Raw genomic sequence first — 7,686 nt, 5'->3', positions numbered from 1 at the left:
AAACTTAATTGTTTCCTTTGAGTTAGAGTTTCCTATTCCCTATATAAATTAAGTAAAATAATATGTTGGGCTTGAATTTTAAAAACCCTAATTAAGTTTTGTAATGTATTTCCTTATAACATATAATTTTGCCCAGAGATTATTTATGGACCAAAAAAAGGACAAAGAATAGATTTAAATTTTATTCTTATCTTTCTTGCTTGTACTCCTTCCCTGACCCTCTCTATTAACCTAGAGAACACCAACCATAAAAAGACAAAATGAAATTGTGATATTAAACCTAACTTTTTCTCTCTGGCTCTTGGACCAAAGGATAAATTATGTTAGAGTGATTTATCATTTATCAGGGATTGATGAGTGATAACAACAGGGAATCCTCAAGAAATCAGAGATGGATGTGGTTTTGAAATCTTCATTTTGAAGGTACTGTGTTTCGGCCCCTTCATTGAGTGTGATCTGATGTGTGAAGTAACAGTAGTTGGTCATGGCTATTGGAAAATAGATCACAGTGGTTTCTTGCCCTACCCAGCTTGTGGTGGAGCTTCCTCACCACCTTTGTATTTGAAGACCTTTATTATGAAATATGTTCTTTTTAAATTTGGCATTTGTTGTCATAGATTTCTATTGTCCTTACACCTACCCTCAAATTTTTGCCAACACCTTTCTATGTCTTTACCTTATTTACCGCAATAAAGGTGAAATTTATGAATAAACTATATGTAAAATTTCTTGACAAATACAAATACATTTGTTCATAATTATTTCACAAACACAATAAATCATATCTATGTGTGAAAGAACAGGGAAATGATTAGAAGTCCAAAGCTAGAAAGGAGAGGACAAAAAAAGGCAAAGCTGAGCTAAGGCCTGAGACAGTGGGTGCACTAGGATATTTTCACGGGACTCCAGAAATGTTGATGAAAATGATGGAAAAGAAAGAAAGAGCTAATTTTGGTCCTTTACTACCTCTGTATCCTCATCACCAACTCTCCCTGCCTCTCTCACTGCCCTTTAGCCACCTGTTCACCAGCTGTTCCTTGAACATTTCTTGCTAAGGGCTTTTCATTTGCTCTCCAGGGAACTCTGTCTGTATATAATACAGACTCATATTTGAGTCTGAATGATAGGCTATATACCCTCCCTTCCTTCCAGTCTCAAGTTGACTCCTCAAAGTAGCCTTTCCTGAGGATCCTATCAAAATTAGTAATGTTGCCCTTCTCTATAACATTCTCTGTTTTAATTGAGACACTTATTAGCACCCAGAATTTTATTCACCTATTAGTTTTGGTATCTGGGTCTACTGGCTGTTTCATGCCTTAGACTGTGAATTCTGGAAAGGCAGCAACTTTGTTGGTGTCATTCAGTACCCTGTTGCTCATTCAAAAACATTGTCTAGTGCACAAGAAGTACACAATCTATATAGAATGAAGAATGAATGAATTCTCATGTCATCTATAGTAAAAGGAAATGATAAATTACATATTTCATACAACTAAACAACAGAACTGCCCATGACTTCAGCCATAATAGATCTCAAGGAAATAGGTATGTCAAATGGATTCCAAGAAAAATGAAGTAGAACTAGAAAAAAACAAAGAAAAAATCGGGAGTCAGTAACATCTCCCAGGCTGGAAAGAAGTCTATATTTTGTCATGAGATATTAGTAATGGCAAGTTCCATCACACAGTAGTGCAGCTTCATTGACAATGTTGAATACACTCTTCTAGATGGCAATGAGTAGCATTGGAAACACAATACAAAAAAATGAAATAGAGAAATTAGGAATATGTTTTTGATTCATCTTTGAAGGAGTACTGTCCTATCTTTTTAGATCATATTATACAAGTGACAGTTTAACTAAACAAAATGAATTAAAAAACAATAATGACAAAATGAACCTTTTGTTTGGGAATCTACCCTTGATGGGACAGATTGTTTCATCCCTTAATATTTATCAATTAAAGATTCTACCTTACATACAAGGTTGGGATAATTTTGGAAATGTTTAATCCCCCAAACTATTGTAGTGTCTTACTGCTGTATTTTGTTGCTAATTATGTCTTTGGTTTACTTAAGAGTTAGCTTTGCATGTCTACCATTATATCACAAACTTCCTGAGAGTTTGGGACAATACTTACTCATCTTTGCAACCTTCATAGCATGCTTCTGCCTCATTTTCACAAGATAAGGACTTAGCAGTAACTATTAAGCTACAATTGTAAGGCATTTATTTTATTTTATTGTTGTTCAAGTACAGTTATCTTCATTTTCCCCCCACCCCAGCCATCCCCACCTCTCTCCCCAGATCCCATCCTTCTTGGTTATGTCCATGTGTCCTTTATAGCTGTTCCTGAAATCCCTTCCCCCATTTCCCCCTTAATATTTATCAATTCCCCCCTTAAAACTTTTTCTTTTATTTTAATACAATTCTTAAATTTTATTTATTATTAGCTACAACCTCAGTTCTTTTCAAACACCAACCTGTGTGTAGTTCAACAATAAAGATAAAATATATGTAAAACATAACTCATTTTCTGTGTGATTTAGGGAAAATCAATGACTGGTTATAAAAAGGAAAGTTTCAAGATGAGGTTGAGTTTTTGGTAGTGTATAAAGTCTGTGAGTGGTCAAGGCAACAGTTATATCTTCTAGGTTTTCATTTTTTCTGTTGGAGTGCTGACAACTTCTGCTCAAACCTGTGAAATCTCAACCTCAGTGCCTAGTTATTTATGATTATTTATAATGTTATTACTTACTAAGAATGTAAATGCAAACTACATGATTTTTAACCTCACTTCTTCACAAATATGGCTTTTTAGAAAATATGATATCCTGAATCCACCCTTCCTTCCTTCCTTCTCTCCTTCCTTCCTTCTTAATTGACATTGGTATTCTTGACCTTGACCCAAATTACTTTCCAACACTAATTTGCCCAGTCATGAGGCCTCAAGACTTTTCCTTTGACCCAGTTAATCAAATGCCAAAGGTAACTGTGAATACTCAAGCATCCCACAAGCTCTGAAGATGTTGAATTGCTCTCTTATTTAGGAAACCAGATGTAAATGACTTTAATTTTATTATCACATAACCCTCTTATAAGTCACAATGGGCCCACATTTGAATAAAAATTGTATTTCATAAGTTTTTCTTGTCTGGGCATGCTCACCATTCTTGTGTATTTACGATGGGGTTTTCTCAATGTCAATTCCTCTGACCTACTCTTTTCCTTTACCATCCAATTCTAATGGAGTTCTTTACTGCATTTACTGTCTTTAGGGGATTTTAATCACCTTTGTTCTTTGAGTTCAGCTGATATTCTAAGACCTGAAAGTCAGGTACTTTGAAAGAGAGGGAAGGAATTAATAGATTTTAAAATTAATTATTTGGGAGTAAAAGATAGAAAATTGTACTGCAACAACAATTAAAATAAAAATATTTTTAAAAATAAAAAATAAAAAGTAAAGTGCAAAAATAATAATAAAAATAATAAATTATGCCCAAAAGTAGGCATAAAATGTAAAAAAATTAATTATTTGGGTAATATTTTTATTGCATGTATATTAGGTGTAAGGAAATGTGCTGAGTCCTAATTGCTGTTATAGAGCAATTACTAAGGCTATAAAGAAGCTACAGTAATGTGTTGAGATAATACACAAACCATATTTTAACTATGTATAAAGTGAAAGTTTCCTTGTTTATTTTCATTCATGTTTTATTTGTATAGAGTCATGTACTCACATCTTGGTCCCCCACAACCTAACTTCCAACATAATTCATTACTTCCCCTTTTTGACACATACATAATATTTTTCTTTCTTATTTGAATTCCAGTTTTTGAAACTGGACACACATTAGATGGTTTTAACTTGGAGGTAATTTTGCATCTGCCCCTAACTAACCTGTGGCCAAGCAAACCACAAACAGGAATTCTCTTTGTCTGTTCATTTTCTTTTAGACCACACAGGGTGGAGAGAAGTTGTGCACTTTCTATGAAATAATATTTGATAGATAATAAAAAATACACTTGAGGAGACAACATGTGCAGTATGTACTGGGATACAACTTAAATGTAGCCTCTGAATGAACATCAGAGAGTATTATGGACATGCTGCTATACTAATAAGAAATCATTGCTGCCTGTTTCCTAACATGCAGAAAAAGCTCCAAGAATCAGAAGGAGCCAAATGGAGATGGAAACAAGAATGCAGCTAGCTGGCCCATCTGCCAAGCATGCTGACTCCAGCATGCAGTCCGAGCAGAACTCGATGCCTTCCCTTGGATAACTAACCTGATTCCAGAAAGTAGTCTGTTTTCTTGGCTTGCTATGCAATATCCTCATAACAATAAACATTTACTAGGCATGCTATATATTGTAAAGTGCTATGTGCCATCAGTTCTCTTAGCAATAAATGGTATTGTTATACAGTTGCTTAGTAATATTTTTCCTGCTTGCTCTTGTACAAATTGAATCTCATTTGTTCTTTTTCTGCCTGCAGACTTAACTTATTTACATCCAGTTATAGCATTCTCTTTCCAAACTGATTTTTACAGCACCTTCCAAATTGATATAATCTGCCAATCTAATTTAAACCCTATTTGCCTTGTATTTATGGTCAGAAATCCATTTAAAAGAGCCAAGAATCATTTTCTGGTACTTCAAAGGTCCTACTCTCATCTATCATTGTCCACATTTATGATATCTTAGTTTGTTTTTAATCCATTTTATTGTGTTCTTATCAGAACATTTGACAATTTTTATATACTTACTTGTATCACTATATCAACCACCTTATTAAAACTTAGACATTTATTATCCATAGTTCTCCCTCCATGTGCTAATTTTATAAACTGTCAAAAAAAGACCACCAAATCAACTTTACCCAGCATGATTTACTGTAAATGATTCTACTGTGTTTATTTAGTATGATTTCATTGTTCTCTAGATGTTCATAGAATTTCTTTTGCTCAGTTTTATTAGTGACTAAGCCATGTTTTGTGCTTCAGGAAAGACTCAGTTGGTCTTTTGAGGAACATGTTCTTAACTCTTTCAGGTAAATTACAGTAATTTGGTAAAAGTAACAATCATAGATAGACACACAAACAAAAATAACCAAATCCTTGCCCCTCCCCATGATGCCGTGATGTGAATAAAACAACAAAAAAGAATAATTACTCAGGTTTTTATATCTCTTGTCCCCACTTACATATGTTCCTTTAAAGTAAAATTCAACTAAACTAGTTGAGAGAGTCCTTAAATATCTTAGTATATGCATTCACAAATTAAACAATAGCTTCTGATGATGTTGCTCATACCCAAACATGTTAAATACTCCTGGGTCTACTAGTTATCTATCACATCACAGGGTCAAACTTCTATCACTTCTCCGCCACTATTGTGTTTGCATCATCTGCACTGCACTAGAACATTCATAGAGATCCAGTGCCACTCTGTGTCATACAGAATTGGGAGAATACCTAGCTGTCTGCATTCTGGGTTGCTTTGTCACCATCCTATGCCCCTTATTGTACAGTGTCCCTTATGAAGGTGTCTCCTCCAGTTTCTGCTTGAAACTTATGAACCAAATGGTTCATAATCAGATCTCTCCATGGATTTGAAGGAGAAACACACATTGTTCTTCCCTAACACTGCTCCATTCTCTTTCCCTGTATCTGTAGTATAAACATTCCTCTTATAATTACATCAGCAAAAAGTAAGTCAGTCGATATAAATCATCTCATCTATAAGATCTGCTTTGGTTTTCCAGATACTTTAAGCCATGTTTGAATCTCAGTTTGGGGTTACAGTAGGTCTCCACAGGTACAAAGGGATACATATGACTTGACAGTTATGTAGGTGGGATTAGGGAGGCCTTGGTATTTTAGTAAGATTGGGGCTTCAGTATATACACCTATGTTCCAAATCCTGTGTAGGGCATCAAAAATTGATCTCCTCGCTATATTTAACCAAGGTTCAAATAAAAATGTTCTAATACAATTTCTCAAGGCCTTTGTTACTATATTATTCCTGTAACAACTAACTGGTTAAACTTCCTGGTTGTGTTCTAATGAAACAAATATTTCTTATGAAAGTACTATGTCCCAGACATAGTGCTAGGAATTAGAATAAAAGATGACTGCAAACAAGTAGGAAACTCACAGATAAAGTCTGCATAAAGCATTTAGGTAGCACAGAGAAAGGAAGGATTAAGTCTTCCTTGGGGAAAATGATTTAAACTAGAAGTAAAAGGCAAAAACAAGTTTACTCTACAGCTTAATTTCTTCATTTGAAAATAGAGTTTAGCCCTGACTGGCATAGCTCAGTGGATTGAGCTTGAGCTGCGAACCAAAGTGTTGCAGGTTTGATTCCCAGCCAGGGTACATGCCTGGGTTGCAGGCCATAACCCCCAGCAACTGCGCATTGATTCTCTCTCTCTCTCTCCCCCTCTCTCTCTCCCTCCCTTCCCTCTCTAGAAATAAATAAATAAAATCTTTTTAAAAAAAGAAACTAGAGTTTAATGAAACCAATTCTAAATATATGGCTGGTAGGATTCCTTGAAGTATTTCAAGATGTGCAAAATTATTTGTTCAAAATTTGTTATATTGATAAAGGTGAAGGGTTGAGTATACTATCTTTATTTTCTCTCACCCCTTTCTTCCTGGGACTCATTCAGTCACATATTCATCTCTAATTCTTTCCAGAACCTTCTTTTGGTAATATAAGCAGTGATTTATACTTGCTAAATCCATTGGCCAACTTTGAGTGCTCATTTTCTTTATCCTTTTGGTAGCATTTGACATTCCTAAAATCACTTCACCTTTTGACTTCCATGATGCATTTCTTCCATGGTTATTCTCCTTCCTTAAAAAAGTGGTATGTGCTTAAAGAATAAGAGGATTATGTTCGTGAAGCAATTTATAACATACTGTGCTATGATTAAACTCACTCAGGCTTTCTGCTCTGCTTGCAACTGTACACAATATAGAGCAGACCATCCCATCCACTGGCATCACTGAGGACCCAAGATGCTGCCCCTGCCATGGAAGAGGACCAAGAGCTGGAGAGAAAAATATCTGGATTAAAGGCCTCAGTGGCTAAAGGTGAAAGGAAGACAGCTTTGGAAATGGTCCAGGCAGCTGGAACAAACAGGCACTGTGTGATATTTGTTTTGCATGAGGTGGACCATACCCTAGGACATTCTCTTTGTTACATGATCATGAAAAACCTGGAGGCAGAAATCTGTGGTTATACTACAACTCACCTTTCACAGAGTAACATTAATTTCTGCAGACTCAAAGTGCTCTTCCAGCTGTTGAGCCATTTTAGAGATGCCTGAATGAGCTCATAAATGTTTGCCAACAGTGCTTGACAAGTTTGAGGCTGACATAAAGGAATATAAGGACTAAAAAGCAAGCAGAAATGAATCCACATTCTAGTCTCTTGTGCACTATACAGAGAGGAACATCCTTTAAGATATTCTCTTCATGATCTTGTAAAATCCAGAAGTTTGTGATTACCATATACATGATTGGTCTGTCTTTCAGAAAGGTGTGATTCTAGCTACTAACCCATTGCAGCTGTTGAAAACCCTGCAAGGACCTTTGTATTCTTCTAATAAATTCCCTCTTTAAATGAAAAAAAAAAACCCACAACAATCTCACTCAGAATACTATATTTGACTACTGTTT

The 7,686-nt window shown here is 35.3% G+C and overlaps 1 pseudogene; it reads left to right on the top strand.

Annotated features, from left to right (window-relative positions):
- Positions 1-7,037: 7,037 nt before the first annotated feature.
- LOC123830149 lies at positions 7,038-7,434 on the top strand (annotated as a pseudogene).
- The last annotated feature ends 252 nt before the right edge of the window (positions 7,435-7,686 follow it).

The sequence above is a fragment of the Phyllostomus hastatus genome, unplaced genomic scaffold (genome assembly GCF_019186645.2).
Source record: "Phyllostomus hastatus isolate PE091 unplaced genomic scaffold, TTU_PhHast_1.1 phas_scaffold_12, whole genome shotgun sequence".
NCBI lineage: Eukaryota > Metazoa > Chordata > Mammalia > Chiroptera > Phyllostomidae > Phyllostomus > Phyllostomus hastatus.
Note: the sequence above shows the minus strand (reverse complement) of the source record. Positions and strands in the feature narration are given on the sequence as shown.